Source organism: Calidris pugnax, unplaced genomic scaffold (genome assembly GCF_001431845.1).
Source record: "Calidris pugnax isolate Ruff unplaced genomic scaffold, ASM143184v1 scaffold13, whole genome shotgun sequence".
Lineage (NCBI taxonomy): Eukaryota > Metazoa > Chordata > Aves > Charadriiformes > Scolopacidae > Calidris > Calidris pugnax.
In genome coordinates, this window is record NW_015090810.1 from 2,904,351 (window position 1) to 2,918,797 (window position 14,447).

The following is a 14,447-nucleotide window of genomic DNA, read 5'->3' on the forward strand; positions in this document are numbered from 1 at the left end:
CAGTATGTGTTTGGGGAATGGTTTTTTTTGTGGGCCTCTCTGTTTAGCAGAATTTTAGTAACCCCTTTTTTTTTTTTTTTTTTTTTTTTTCCCCTCAATCTCCTCCTGTCCTCCAGCCTGTCTGAAACGCTTATAATTTTTTTTTTCTTCTGCTCCTGCAACAAGGCTGGGCCATTCCCCTTTTTTATGTTAGTTTGCTGGTTTCTTTTTGGGTTATAGATCATCATTGTCTGAAAAGCAGTGCAAACAGCACCTCCCAGTGCCATTCGTATACAGTATATCACGCATCCTGTCCCACTACCTGTCTCATGAGAAAGAAACCATGTTTCTCATGTTAGATGCGGTGCTGAATGTGCTAAACAAATAAAACACTAGAGGCAATGGGAAAATGACCAAGAAATTGTGGCCTCTACGAGCCCCTGTCTGCAGAACTTCCATCAAAAGTCCGTATTTCTGTGCATCCAGTGCTGGCAGGACCAGAGCCTTAAAACCAGATAGCCCTCAGCTGCCTGGTATAGTATTTATGGCATCAGTGGGGTGAATTCACTGGCATTTCAAAGCAGAATGCATTCGTCTCTACTTTTTCCTGGCTTTTATTCACCAAAAAAACCACATCAGCAGACCCATGTTACTAACTGCTTCCTGCTTCTGTTGTTTAGTGTTTTGTAGCTACCACGGCTGGTCAACAAGCTGTAAATCCTGCCTAGTGTTTTGTAACAAAGGAAAAAAATAGAATGATTTGTGTTGACTTTTGGTCATCGTGTATCATTATTGATTGGAGGGGAGGGAGGTGGAGGAGAGCGTACTGTATCTGTTGCTTGCCGGTTCTCCAGGAGGGCGGTGTTAGGTAGCAGTCAGTAGAGGGCAATAGAGAAATACGGTTTGTGATACCTAAAGGATTTGAAGCACTGATTATGTGTTTACAGAAAAGAAAAAGAAGAAAAGAAGAGCCAGGAGGATAGGTTGTTCAGTTTACTACTGGAGACCTGACTGTGACAGACCACCAAGAAAACAAAAATTTTAAGAGAGCAAAGAAGACCTTCTGCAGCTCCTGCGAGTCTCTCCTTTTTTCTTCAGAGTTACGTAGGATAACTTAGCCAGAACTTATTGATGACTGCATGTTCAGTGGACTCGGGGATGGACAGAGAGATGCGGGAAGGCACTCTTTGGAAGGAACAGAAGAGGAGGCATTTCAAAGATCCGGCAGGTGACTAAGGTGAGCAAACTCACAGCTTCTCTTTCAGGTGAGATAATAGGTGTTCAGTCAGCTGTGTAAAAGTCATGAGCAAACTGAGTGAGTGATTGAAATTATATGAGAATTTTGGGTTTTCAGGCATGCTGGTGCAAGACTGATTTTATCTTGGGGGAAAAAAAAAAGATAGTGATGCTACAAGGATAAGCGTTTCCAAGCATATGTTATTTTGGAGACATGCTAAAACTGGTCACTTGTTTTATGTGTAATATTTGATGAAATAATGAAACATGCTTATCATTTTATAGGGCTTATGTGCTATAGTTCCTAGACTCTACTTTACAGAGAAATATTTAAAGAATATGTGACAATTGTTGTTCCTTTTAGGGGGGATTTTTGCTAAGCTTTTGGACAAATGTGACTTGGAGGTTTGGAGAAATTTATTAAGGGATTTTGGATGCATGGTGGGAATGCCCTCAGATTCTTTAAAGGCTTTATTATTAGAAAGATACTGAAAAGTGATAACAAAGAATATAGCAATAACAAAAGGAGTTAAGCCACAGAAATCAGAGAGCTGACAGAGGGTTGGGAAAACAGAACAAACCAAGAGACTAAGTTCGGAAGGAAATAAGCATATGAAACACTTTTCTATTGCCAAGATCTCAGCTGGTGTCACCATAACACTTGGAAAATATCCTCAGGATGCTGGGAACCATTAAAGCAGTACAGATTATCAGAGGATAACTTCCAGTTCAGCTGCAACTGGTACCAGAAGTGACCGATAAGAAATGTTTGGGAAATGAAAGATGAAGAATTGAAGCATTGACATTCTGGGGATATCACAGAGCAAGTGCAAGGGTACCTAGAGGTCAGTCAGAGTCAGACAGTACCCATCTGAAACAAGGCAAGCTGATAAATAAAAGGAATAAAGCATATTCTAAAAAAATACCATCAGCTTTGAAAAGCTAATTAAAGGAAAAGTTACCTAGTATTCCTCCTGAACCTGCATTTATTTTGTCAGTGGAATGGTAGGTAAGGCTACAGCACAGTGATTTATCTGTGCTTTGAGTGCCAAAATATGTAAAAGATTAATATGATGATTGTTTGTTTATACATTGTTTAGAACACAGATTCCTTGGAGTATGTACCTGAGGGAAATGAAAGATGACATATATAAAGCATGTCACTATTTTCCATGGGTTGGCAACATCCATCTGACAGGGAAGGGACTCAGTGAGTATCAGAATCCCCCTGATCTTAACAGCTACAAGTTCCAGTCTCCAATGTTTTTCTTCATTTCACTCCATTGCCAGTGCTCTAGATCTTCTTGTATACCCGCAAATCCATCCTCTCAAAAGATAAGGGAAATTAAAGATGGTATTGAATGAAAACCTCAGAGAGAAACGTACCTGCCATTTAAGGAAACCCGTAGTTGTGTACCAACTCTTCTTTAAAGTGGTCTCTGGTAGAAATTATTAGTTCTTAGTTCTTTTTCTAAAATGTGAAGCTCTCAGGCAATAAAAATTCTCTATTTTCAGAAAAATTAACCTGGTTGCTTGTTACTGTTTACTGAAGAGTTTTCTCACGGGTCATATCTCTATAGATAGAATCAAAGGGATTTTTGTAGGGGGGGCCACACAGGTCAGCAGCTGGGGCTGAGAAATGGGAGCTGCTCCCTGTTCAGGTCCGGGCTTTGCTTTGCCTCTGTGTGACTTAGTGGTAGGTTAAGCCTTTTTATGGTCAGCTTATGAAGTGGCCGGCCTGGCACCTTGCCCACGCTAAGGGCTGGGCTCTGAATGGCAGACTGCAGATGTACAAGGAGGCCCTCCTTGCATAGAAGTTATGGGAAAGGCCATCGTCTGGTTGCAGTGTGCTTCAGTACATAGACAAATACACTCCTATGCCAGTTCTGGATATGAGTCCTTGTCACCTTGAGTCATAAAAAATTGCTCTTTCATTTTCACTCACAAAACAGTTGTCTAAAAGTGTTGAAAGCTCAAGCTGAATTTCCACCTGTGAAAGAGACACTGCTAATTAATATGTTAATTGTCATGTAAACCTTTTTGCTTAATGAGATGTGAAATAGCCCCTGCTTTTAGGAATATCAAAGTATACAGGAGTTTGTCCCAAGTGCTCAGGGTCATTTATTGCTGTGCTGCAGCACAACCCAGGGCTGCTATTTCAGCCTCTTGCCAAAATAGGAACATTTTACTTTCTGATGAGTCATCTGGGTTTCACTCAGATCTCCCACCCTGGTTCCCCCACCCTGTTCTTTGCTGTGTAGTCCAGCCCCTACCCTGGAGGCTTTGCTTTCCCAGCAGAAAGATGGGGTGGAACCCTCAGCAGCAGCTGTCAGGTCTATTCCTTAATTAACGCAGAGGGGACTGCTAATGAATGATAGAGAGTATTTTCTCTGTCAGTGGAGCTGAATGCATGGCATTCCCAGCCTTTTCTGGCCTGGAGTGTGGCAGAGCAGCACTGGCAACTGAGTTGGAGTTTGCCACATGCTGTGCTAACCGTTACCTGCATCGTGACAGAAAAGGAACTAGGTCAATCAAAGGAAGCAGTTGTAGATATTTGCCATACTGGTAATACTTCTGAACAACACAGAAAAGCTATATGTTTCAGGAAAACATTTCTTCCTTTTTTTTACCTTCTGGTACAAAAAGGTGATACAAGAAGTCTTCATTTTTTCTTTTTTTCCTTTAAATTATTTTCTTTTCCTTTTAATTCTGAATGATCTGTTCAAAGGTGGCACTGCTTTGAGCGTGAGGTCGGACTACATGGCCTCCAGAGGTTTCCAACCTTACCCTGTAATTTTCAACACTCATGCTGTTATTTTGGATTCGTACTGACTCCAAATTACCTGGGAGAGGAAAAAAAGCATGACTATTTTAAGATAATTTTCTTTCCCCCTAAGTTATTATTTTAATTCATTTGAAAATGGACAAAAGAGAGTAAAAACCAAGTACTTCCAACAAAAAGACATGTCATGGAATAGTTCTTTGCAGTTGTTGGTTTCTGGGTTTTGTCTTAAATGCTTTGGCTGTCATGTTTAGGCTGCTTAGCAGAAATGCTGTTACGAAGAGATTTAGTCAGCTGAGGGCTAAACCATTTGAGGGCTGTACTCCCTGCTGCAAATGAAAAGCAGCTTCTCACACTTGTTTATAGTATCCAGAGTTGGTCTCATGTCTGTGAAGCTGGCCTCATTGCTGACTCTTTGAGTTTTATGCTTGGTGAATCAGATGTCAAGAAGGGGTGGAATATTTACTGCTAAAGTATGTGAAATAATATGAACTTGAAAGATTCATACCAGTTTTTCAGTAATCAATTTTGACTAAATTCATTCAAAATTAAACTGTTTGCCCAGCTGACATCCTTAATTCATTGCCCTTGCTGAGACCAAGATCTTCAAAGCCATTTACAACAGCTAAACAAACATGTCTTCCATTAGCTTTGATTATAAAGCCTGATAAAGTGTGTGATCTGAATCTTTGGAGATGACAGTGATGGATATAATTTTGACACAAGAGAGGTGACAGAATCAGACTGATGCTTAGAGTGAACTTCAATCCAGAGTTTCATAATTGAATATAGGTGGGTGGTACGTTGCTCTGTAGCTGCTTCAAAACTGTTGCTGAGGCACAGTGGTAGTATAACATATTTTATCTACACTGGGAAAAGAGAACTTGAGTCTTCATTGCTGGTACTGTGTCATTGCCCCCAAAACTTATTCCTCTTTTAAAGGATAAATTGAAATGAAGAGGATGTAACTACTTCGTAAGTCTGAAGCAGCTACAGTAAAGAGGAAAAACTCTGCATGATAGTAATTTAATTAGACTGCAGTATTATTGTCTGGCTAGTGATGGAAAACAGGAAACTTCTTCAGTGAGGTTTGTATTAGAGCTGCATAATTCCCCAATACTGAAACGATCTAGCCTTTCTAAATTCGGCCTTCATGCAATGTCCTCTGCTTTCCTGTGCTCCTCAGTGATTTTGTACAGAAAACAAAACAGCAAAGGGTAGATGTTCAATAGCAGTTTAGTTCAATAGTTTTCTAAAACCCCAGAGGTCTTTGCTTAAGCGTCCCAAGTCAGAAAAAGCTTGAAGTAGTTTAGTTATGTGCACATATGTTAAACAAACATCAACATCAGAGTTGTTGTTAACTTGCTACTTATTTGAAGTGTATATTCTTTTCATTATTATTAGATAATGCTGACAGTAGTGTTCATGTATGGTCTGCATCAGTCTCCTGAAAGGTCAGTTTGGCCCTAAGTGAGGAAAAGGCTTGTTTTCCCTCTTTAGAAAAGTGATTTTAAAGTGGCCAGGCTGATGTCATGGTAGGCATAACAAATTTTGTCAATTCATAATTGGGTTTAGTTTGTGCAAATGATAATTATTTTTTTATTTATTGTGTCCTTAAGCAAAGTTTTCCTGATGAAAGCATGCATGTTTGGGGCTTTTTTATTAATTTTACCCTTCCTTCTAAGCAGTCTGAAGTCTCTGCATCCCTTAGCACTGTTTGGAAAAAAAGATCTGGTTATCTGGTTATCCTAAAGATAGGACAGTGGGAAGCCTGAAGGAGTAAAGGTCCAGATAGAGATGTACTGGCAGGTCCATGAAGAGCTTGTCACAGTGCCTGTTGGCTCTGTGCTTCTGTTTCGTTTGCTCTGCTGGTTAATCATTTGCTTGAGTGCTCAGGTACCATGGTGATGGACACACTACCAGTGCCACAGACCCATGCTGCATATTCATTAAAACATTATTTTTGAAAGAAAACCCAAAATAAATGCAACTTCTGAAAATCCTCAGCATAGCTAACATTGCTATTTACTTTCCTCTCTACCAATACAAATTAGCATGGTAGGATACAGGCTCCTTCCTCCCATGTTAGGATTTTCTTCTGCTGTTGATACCTACGGCTTTTTCATGGAAACATAAGTGGTTTGAAAGGCTTCAAACTTCTTTCATATGTTGAGTGTAGCACATTTGTGCATTGGCCTTTCTGTGCAGCTATTGAGATGTTTGTTCTGTTGTCATCCATACTAAAATCAGGGAAAGGGCCTTGGAATAAGAGCCAAATGCATCTTTGGTCTATTAAGCCCCACCAGTTTGCTAGTGTGACCTTTGTGAAAGTCGGGTTATAAAGTGCAACTTTGAAAACCCTGGCCAGCAGCTGACTGCTGGAATGACATTGGGCAAGCTGTTCTTCCTTCTCCAAATCCGAAGCCTTCTGCCTGAATAGCTCCAATGCAGCATCTCTTCTGCAGTGTCACGTTTTGAGGTCTGATCCTTACACAGACCTCTGTTGCTGTTGTTACTTTTTATAGTGCCGTGCTATTTATATTTCTGTTTGAATATTTATGGTGGCTGCCACTGGAAAGTTAGCGCTGAGCAATGGTTTCCCACAGAGGGCATTACTGTCCCTCCAAGGGCTAGCGTCCCTCCAAGATAACTGCACAAAATGCAGAAACAAATGCCACCTCTTTATCGTGAGTACCTTATGGGTTTGCTCCTGGTTTTGGTTATCTTGAATTGCTTCACAACACTACCCCTGAGCACTGGTGCCTGGAGCAGCTTGAACTGGCGGTCTGTGAACCCCCAGCACGTGACGTGCCCAGGAGGCAACCTGAACCCCAGAGGAGGGAATCAGATAGAGCTAGTCGCAAGGTGTGCATCCGCTGGAGCTGGATAATTGTTCCTTAAACTCCACTGATAATAAAAGCTCGCTTTAACTTTTGTTGCAGCCCTCAGGAAATGGAAAATACATCCTTTCCCTCTTACATTACCCTCACGTGATAAAAAAGTACTAAATACTTTTTTCAGGCCTATCTTCCCATCTGCTCTGACAGCAATTAGTTCACCAATTGGTGTGTGCTGCGTTTCATTTATATACAGTAAAAATATGCAGAAAAGCTCAAAACTCAGACACCAATGCAGGGATGCTGTTTATGTCTCCCTGGCATGAAGAAGGAAGGGCCTGTGATGCAGTGCTTGCCAGAAGTTGGAGACACTTACAAGTAGTGTGAAGACAAAGCAACACCATTTGAATCTCCCGTATCACTGATACCAAAGATAAAATAAAATACTAAAGACACTAAATGTGGCAATCCTGTTAACATTGCTGAGCAACGAGTGTGATTTGTGGGACTTGTGGGTCAGGACAGTGGTCTCCTCCCCAGCCTGCTTCCAGTGAGATCTGAGCAGGCATTGTTGCCCTTGAGGAAAGTGGAGAAGGAGTGCTGCTTGCCTCCTGTGCCTCTCCTGACTCCAGGAGCCAGTGCAGGTAGAATCACACCCCTCTTCCAGGTGGAAGTCAGCCAGATGGCACAGGAAGGCACCAAACAGCATGCAGGCTGGTATTGTGGGGTATCAAAGTAATACCTTAACAATCCTGGTGCCTGTAGTACGATTCCAAAACTGGGCTGTGGAATCAGAATATGTACTGCTACTATCGAGATGATAAACACGGCACTATGGTGCAGAACTGATGAGTTTTTCTGTAAAATGCTTTTGTTGCTGCGATATTACCAGTCATGCAGGCAACCCTTCCTGCCAACCATTTCCTCTTTTTCGTTAATCTGCCGTAATTTCTTTGCTGTTCCTTTCCGTTAATTCTGAGAGGTATTCGTGGCATTCACAAGTGTGGTTCAATTAATTCCCTCATGCTTCCCATCCCAAGGGTGTTCCATTTTTGAGAACCACCCTAGGAACATGTGCAAGTTGAGCGTGGATAGAGGCATCTCCTGCCAGCAGATCTGCGCACTTCTTTTTTTTCCATGAACTATTGTCTGGAACTTGGCAGGCCTTTGTGGAATCTTTCCTGGATGAGCAGTTCTGGATTATTCACCAATTTTTTGTGAGCTGAAGTGAAAATAAACATGAGCTTAGGACTCTGAGCTCAAACTTAAACCCAGGCTTTCCCAATGTGAGCCCAGAACTGAGAGTTTTAATTTGGCCTTTTATGGATTTTGATCCAGTGACAGAATTAGGCTTTGAATCTGAACGGCATCCAGGTTCTGTGAAATTCATGTAAATATACTAGCTTAGGCTTGCAGTATGTTTACAGCCTGCTAATCATTTCTAACTAGTGGCATTTTCCTTTCTGGCTACAGGATTTTACTGTTGGTATTGGGTTTGTTACCTGATGGTGGTAACAAAATCTGCAGATGTAGAAGTGTGATAAATGCTCAGATATGAAGGTCAGAAATGAATCAATTTCTAAACAATCTTAACGTCTGTTGGAATGGGCAAGGAAGGAGTTTATGTAGGTTGCACAACTGTAACCATTGACTTCACTTTCACAAAAGCAGATCTGTGATTTTTCTGTCCTCAAATACTTGGTAATTTTGGTTTAAAACAGTAGCCCAAATCCAAACTGAGTTCAAGTTTTCCAAGAGTCTAATTAACAACAGGTATTGATACACCTGGAATTAAAAGTATGTAATTAAAAGAAAACAATCACCTGGTCCAGTGCTGAAAGAGTTAACGAGTAATTAAGGAGAAAGTGCAAACAGGCAGCTAGAATTGTGTTTAATTTTTTAGTTTCTTTGCCGTCTGCTGGTCCTTTACATGAGTGCTAAAAATCTCATTAAAAAAATTAAAAATATGTTTTAAAGACCAATTTAAGATACAGAATGTGTAATACTAACTTTGGAAAATTGCAGCTCTATTTTCTGACACAATCTTACATTTGTGACTAAGGGAAAACTCGATTATTTCAGTGGATTGCTGGAGAAGTAGATGTGAATCTCGCTTTATCCATTCTCATCTTAAGAGATTGACTTGGAAACCTTCAGTTTCAAAGAAGGTAAAGGTGTCAGGGTGAATTCATACAGAACAGATGGGTTTTCTGGAAGAAGCCTCCAATTTGATAAACTTCCAGAAAGAAATCACATGACTGGCAGGAGACAAAATACCTTTGTTTTGAGTGTTTGCTGGTTCCACTGAAGTTTGATGCTGCTTACCGAATTGACTTCAGCTGAGATTAGGACTTTGGTTACAGACTGGTGTAAGTGTTGAAGATGAAGACACTGATCATTAAAGCTGTGTCAGCTTCTCAGCAAAGAGCTGATGTTCTTTTTGGCTTAAGTTCAGTGCTCTTCGAATGAGAACACTTGATTTACATTAAATGTTTCTCAACTATTCTTGCAGGGGCATTAAGCTGTTAAGGCATTAAGCTTGCTACTGTTTGTGGAGGCATCAAAGAAACAAGCAAAAAGAAAAAAAACCTCGAGAAACAACCAACCTTCCCCCAAAATATTGATTTCAGTTTGGTGGCTGGTGTTGAATGTACTTGTCCTTCCCTCTTGCAGCTGCAGAATGTACTGGCATTGCAGGTGGGTCGTACGACAGCTCTCTTTCGGACCATTGCCAATCCCACTTCATGGATCAGCCAACAACTGCCTCCTGAATTGTGCTTGCACCTGTTTCCTCTTCTTGTGGAATAAACAGTTTTGTCTGAAAAGAGCATTGACAAAGGCCAAAGTTGCACACCCAGCCTGGCCCACTGATATAAAGGAAATCACATTTTCTTGATGCTCATAGAATGAAAGTGGCAGCTGTTGCCATGGAAATAGTCAATTTATGAAAGAAGTTTGGAGGAGGCTGAACATCACCACTAATCTAAGAGATTGCAGTCAAGACAAAAGGTTAAAGTTGGAGATGTGCTAATTAGGAGATAGTTGTGTTTCTGATAATGAGAGGATAGATACAAAGGAATTCTATTTGATAAAAATTCTGTTGTCCTGGCTAATCCCTTGAACCTATTATTTTGAATACACAAAACAGATTAGATTCATCCCTAGTATAAATCCACTGATTTGTGTTCAAATAGGTGTAAACTTAATGGGTATAAATAGGCACTATGACCTGGAAAGGTTCTTTCAAATACTTCCTTAAAATGTATTTTAGGAGTTAGTTTTTTACATTCCCTTTTTGGAGGCATTTTCCTGTTTTTTGTTTTGTATTTTACAAGCACTGATGTCCTCTCTGTCCTTTTCTCTATGCGCAACACATTTTCTGAGGTGCAGAAATTACTGTGGTTCTTCAGATTTCTCCTTAAATGTGCTAAAAATGTTATCAACAAATAGAGAAAAGACTTTGTTATTTCCACTGCACTTCTTCTGCTGATTGACTGTGCCAAGACAAAGTGAATAATACAGTAAAGTCATCATCTGCAAACAGGAATGTTTGGGCCATATCCTCTCTGCTCGTACAAAGTGCCGAATCTTCACTCTCTTCAGGAGAGATGCATCTCTCCACAAATTCTGAAAATACAGCAACATACTATTTCTCTTAAATTTCTCAGCTTTAGAGTGCTGAAAACCCATCTGACAATCTCTATTTGAGCAGCTAATAACAATTTTAAAACAATTCCAAGTTCACCCTGGATTATTTCACAAAAGACTTAATTATTCCTAATTAAAGCTCCTGTTGATTATATTTGCATGAGCCCTAGCTATTCAAATAATCTTGGGCCCTACATTCTTCTATTTATTTATTTTCATATACAAGTAGCCTGCATTATCACAAAAGCCTTTATCTGTGTAATTAGTTTTACATGGATTTTGTAATGAAGACTGTATGTGAAAAATGAAATGGTAAATGTTGTTGGATATGTCCCCCATAATGACACCAGTAACATCAAAACAGTAAAAATATCACCACCACACTATTCATGAAAGAGCTAAAGGACATTCTGTCACCAGTGGACGCAAGTAATGGGTCCAGGCAATTGTGAAGGGTGTTACAGCATGTGATACTTCCAACTGTATCTCAAGTTCCAACTTGAAGGTTGTAATTTTGTTGCTACTATTCTATCTGGGAGACTGTTTGGAAAACTCATAGACTTATTGCTAGGTCCCTTCTTTACAGCCAAAATAAATATGTGGCATGAATGCTGTCTTTTTTTTTTGTTTTGTTTTGTTTGTTTCTTTATCCCTCGTGCTATTGTTGCTCTTTAACTTAAATAACACTTCGTCCACCTGGAGGTGTCTTCCTCAAGGCATTTCTAGCCAGAAGTTATATCCTTACCTAGCTCCTTTATTACTAGGCTAAACAACTTACCTCTGTTAGTATCTTTGGATGGAGGATCTGTTTATGGCTGCACTCAAAGGGTTGTGGTCAACGGCTTGATGTCCAAGTGGAAAGCAGTGATGAGTGGCATTCCTCGGGGGTCAGTACTGGAGCCAGTGCTGTTTAACATCTTTGTTGGCAGCATGGACAGTGGGATTGAGTGCACACTCAGCAAGTTTGCCAATGGCACCAAGCTGTGTGGCATGGTCAACACACTGGAGGGAAGGGATAGCATCCAGAGGGACCTGGACAGGCTTGAGAGGTGCGTCTGTGCAGACCTCATGAAGTTCAACCAGGCCAAGTGCAAGGTCCTGCATCTGGGACATGGCAATCCCAAGGACAAATACAGATTGGGTGAAAAATAGATTGAGAGCAGTCCTGAGGAGAAGGACTTGGGGGTGTTGGTGGACAAAAAGTTCAACATGAGCCAGCAATGTGTGCAGGCAGCCCAGAAAGCCAACCATATCCTGGGCTCCATCCTGGAAGTGTTCAAGACCAGGCTGGATGGGGCTTTGAGCAACCTGGTCTACTGGGAGGTGTCCCTGCCCATGGCAGGGGAGTTGGAACTACATGATCTTTAAGGTCCCTTCCAACCCAAACCATTCTATGAGTCGATGATCTCCATTCCTTCACTCATTTTAGAGGCTATTGTCTGCACTTTTCCCCATTTGCGTTCATCTTTCTTGAATGTGTATAGGATTTCAGGGCAGGTAAAACCCACACTGTGCTCGTAATCGCACGTCTCCCAGGATCTACTGAAAATCTAGGTCCCCTGGTTTAACTTGCCTTTTTCATCATGTGACCCATTTAGTCACCCTCTCGTTGGCAACTTCAGCCCTCATTTGTTTCTACCTGATCATCTTCAAAACTTCAAGCTTGATGCATTTAACTTTTTGACTTGGGCTTTTGTGTTAGCTGTGGTAGTTTCTATTTTCATACTGACTTTCTCATTATGTGCCCTATCTTTCTCTCTAAATTCAACTTACAACCTTTTATTGAAAACTGTGGCAAAATACATATTCAGAGCCTTTCCTTGTGGTGTCTTTGGTCTCTACTCCCTCCTTCCTCCACAGTCTCACAACATTTTTCCTTGTCTTTTTTTTTCATTTATACTACCAAAGGTTCTTTTAATATTTGTTTTCATATTCTTTGCAAGATATAACTCAGTTGGGTTCTTGGCAGTTCAAACTTTATCTTTGTACTTCTTGACCTCTCGGATGTTTTTAGTTTGTGGACAGCACCTTTGGAAATCCGTGTGGACTCTGCTTATTTCCAGTGCCTTCTTTTTGACATGTTTATTTGTTTAGGTTAGGCCTGGGATCTCTTCTTCCAAGGTTCCGCTAGTTACTGGCTGCTGATTTGTACAAGCTACTTCTTCAATTTACTGTCTCTTTTCTGTACTACAGAAGAGACATAACTTAGAAAGCTTAAATGCCATTTTTATTGTTGTTTTACAATGCTTTACTATGCTATGCAATTCTTAAATTCCTATGCCTACCTTGCTTCTCTCTTACATAAATAATCTTACTTATGTCATAATCAAAGCTATGAAGATTATTTGTGTGAGAAGAGGGTTGCAAATCAGGGTCTACATTCCTTAAAGTACTTTCACCAGGTGCAGCATTTTCTCACAGCGTTGGCTTTTTTAACTGAACTGTAAAAGCTGTTTAAGAGATACATGTGCAGTATCAAAAGAAGTGCAGAATAATTTGGAAGATGAAACTGCTTGGAAACTGAAGGATGCAGGGATTTGTCCAAGTGCCTAGTATTTCTCTAATAGGCTTTTTGCCACTTGACTCAGGTTTTATTTCTGTGTTTTTAAGTATTATTAGATTTTCTTTTGGCACCCTGGTGATTTGCAAATGTACAAGTGCTGTACTGAGAGCTCAGGAAAATGGTCTTTCACAGAACTAAATTGTTGTGTGGAGAAAGTTCCTTGGTAACTACTTAGTACTTGGATTTTTGTCAGATCTCAAGATATATCATGTCTGTGTTGCATTAACATTGGAAAAGCATATTCAGCAGCAGACTCTGCCCCAAAGAGCTTGCAACTGAAATATGTAAAATACATTCAGGGCCAAAGGAAGCAAATATGTCTTTATGGTCAGTGTGAAATGTGGAAAATAAGCCAGAGTCACTCATCTAGGGCAAGACCAGTAGCTGAACCCAATCTCCTTGACTTCTCGGTCTCTTTCTCAGTTGCAGGAAGATTTTTCCTGTTTTCATCCGGTACAGTCATTAATAGGAGTAGGAAATTTCAGTAGGATACTGGGAATGAAAAGAGATAAAATATCATTTATTTCCCTGCTTTCACTTTAATAATCTGTCACTAGATTACAAAGTAGTTGGTAGAAGGAGAAAGCATGGTATGTGCCATTGCATTTTTTAGCCAATCCAGTAGGGGAGTATATATTAGTTATTAATCTGTTACAGGGAGAAGACAGTGAATGGGTCAAAACCTGATTTGGCTGTTAATTTACAAATTTTGAGCAATAGGCATAAAATGACTGAACAAAGAATTAGATGACAATGCAGAAAATATTTTTTGGTATATAAAGAGCTTCCCTTTAGATTGAGCCTCTTCATAAGTAATATTACACACAATTCTGAGAAGATATTGGGAAGTCTCAGTGCATTCAGATTTTCAGATTAGCTGGTGAGCTGCACAAATGTGACCTGAATTATGACTCTCCTGTGATTTCTACTCATAAATCCTTTTTCCACTGCAAATAAATTATGAAATACATTTAAAGTCATGAGTTAATGAAAAAACAGTTGTTTTTTTTTCAATCTAATGGACACAGCTACTTTGAATAGTGTAACTTTTTGCTGTGGGAATGAAAAAAAAAATCTCCCAAATCTCTTCTGTATGTAAATACATCGATTTATTTCAGTAACATCTCAGTGAATCTAAGTTTGACTGATAAAATTTAGCTGGAATATCACTTCTGTGTGTGTCAGAAAGATTCAGGAGAGATTAGTGAGGAATCTGTGTGTGATTCAGTACTTACCACTGTGTTAACTTCACAGCAAAGCAGGATCCTGAGTCATAGGAAAGAAAAGGAAACAGAATTTTGTTTTGAAGAGTGTAATCTCATGTGCGTACAAAGCTGTTACTTTCCTCTCTGGCAGCAAAACTCCATATTGTATTTACCAAAAGAACAGCAACAAATCTCAT

General features: G+C 40.0%; 1 long non-coding RNA gene across 2 annotated transcripts in view; it reads left to right on the forward strand.

The window, feature by feature from the left end:
* The first annotated feature begins 976 nt into the window (after window positions 1–976).
* LOC106886013 overlaps window positions 977–14,447 on the forward strand; it is a 100,571-nt gene continuing 87,100 nt past the window's right edge. For both annotated transcript variants that reach the window (XR_001411554.1, XR_001411553.1), the window contains exon 1: window positions 977–1,216. This is a non-coding gene — a long non-coding RNA (uncharacterized LOC106886013). The remainder of the gene's footprint in view (window positions 1,217–14,447) is intronic.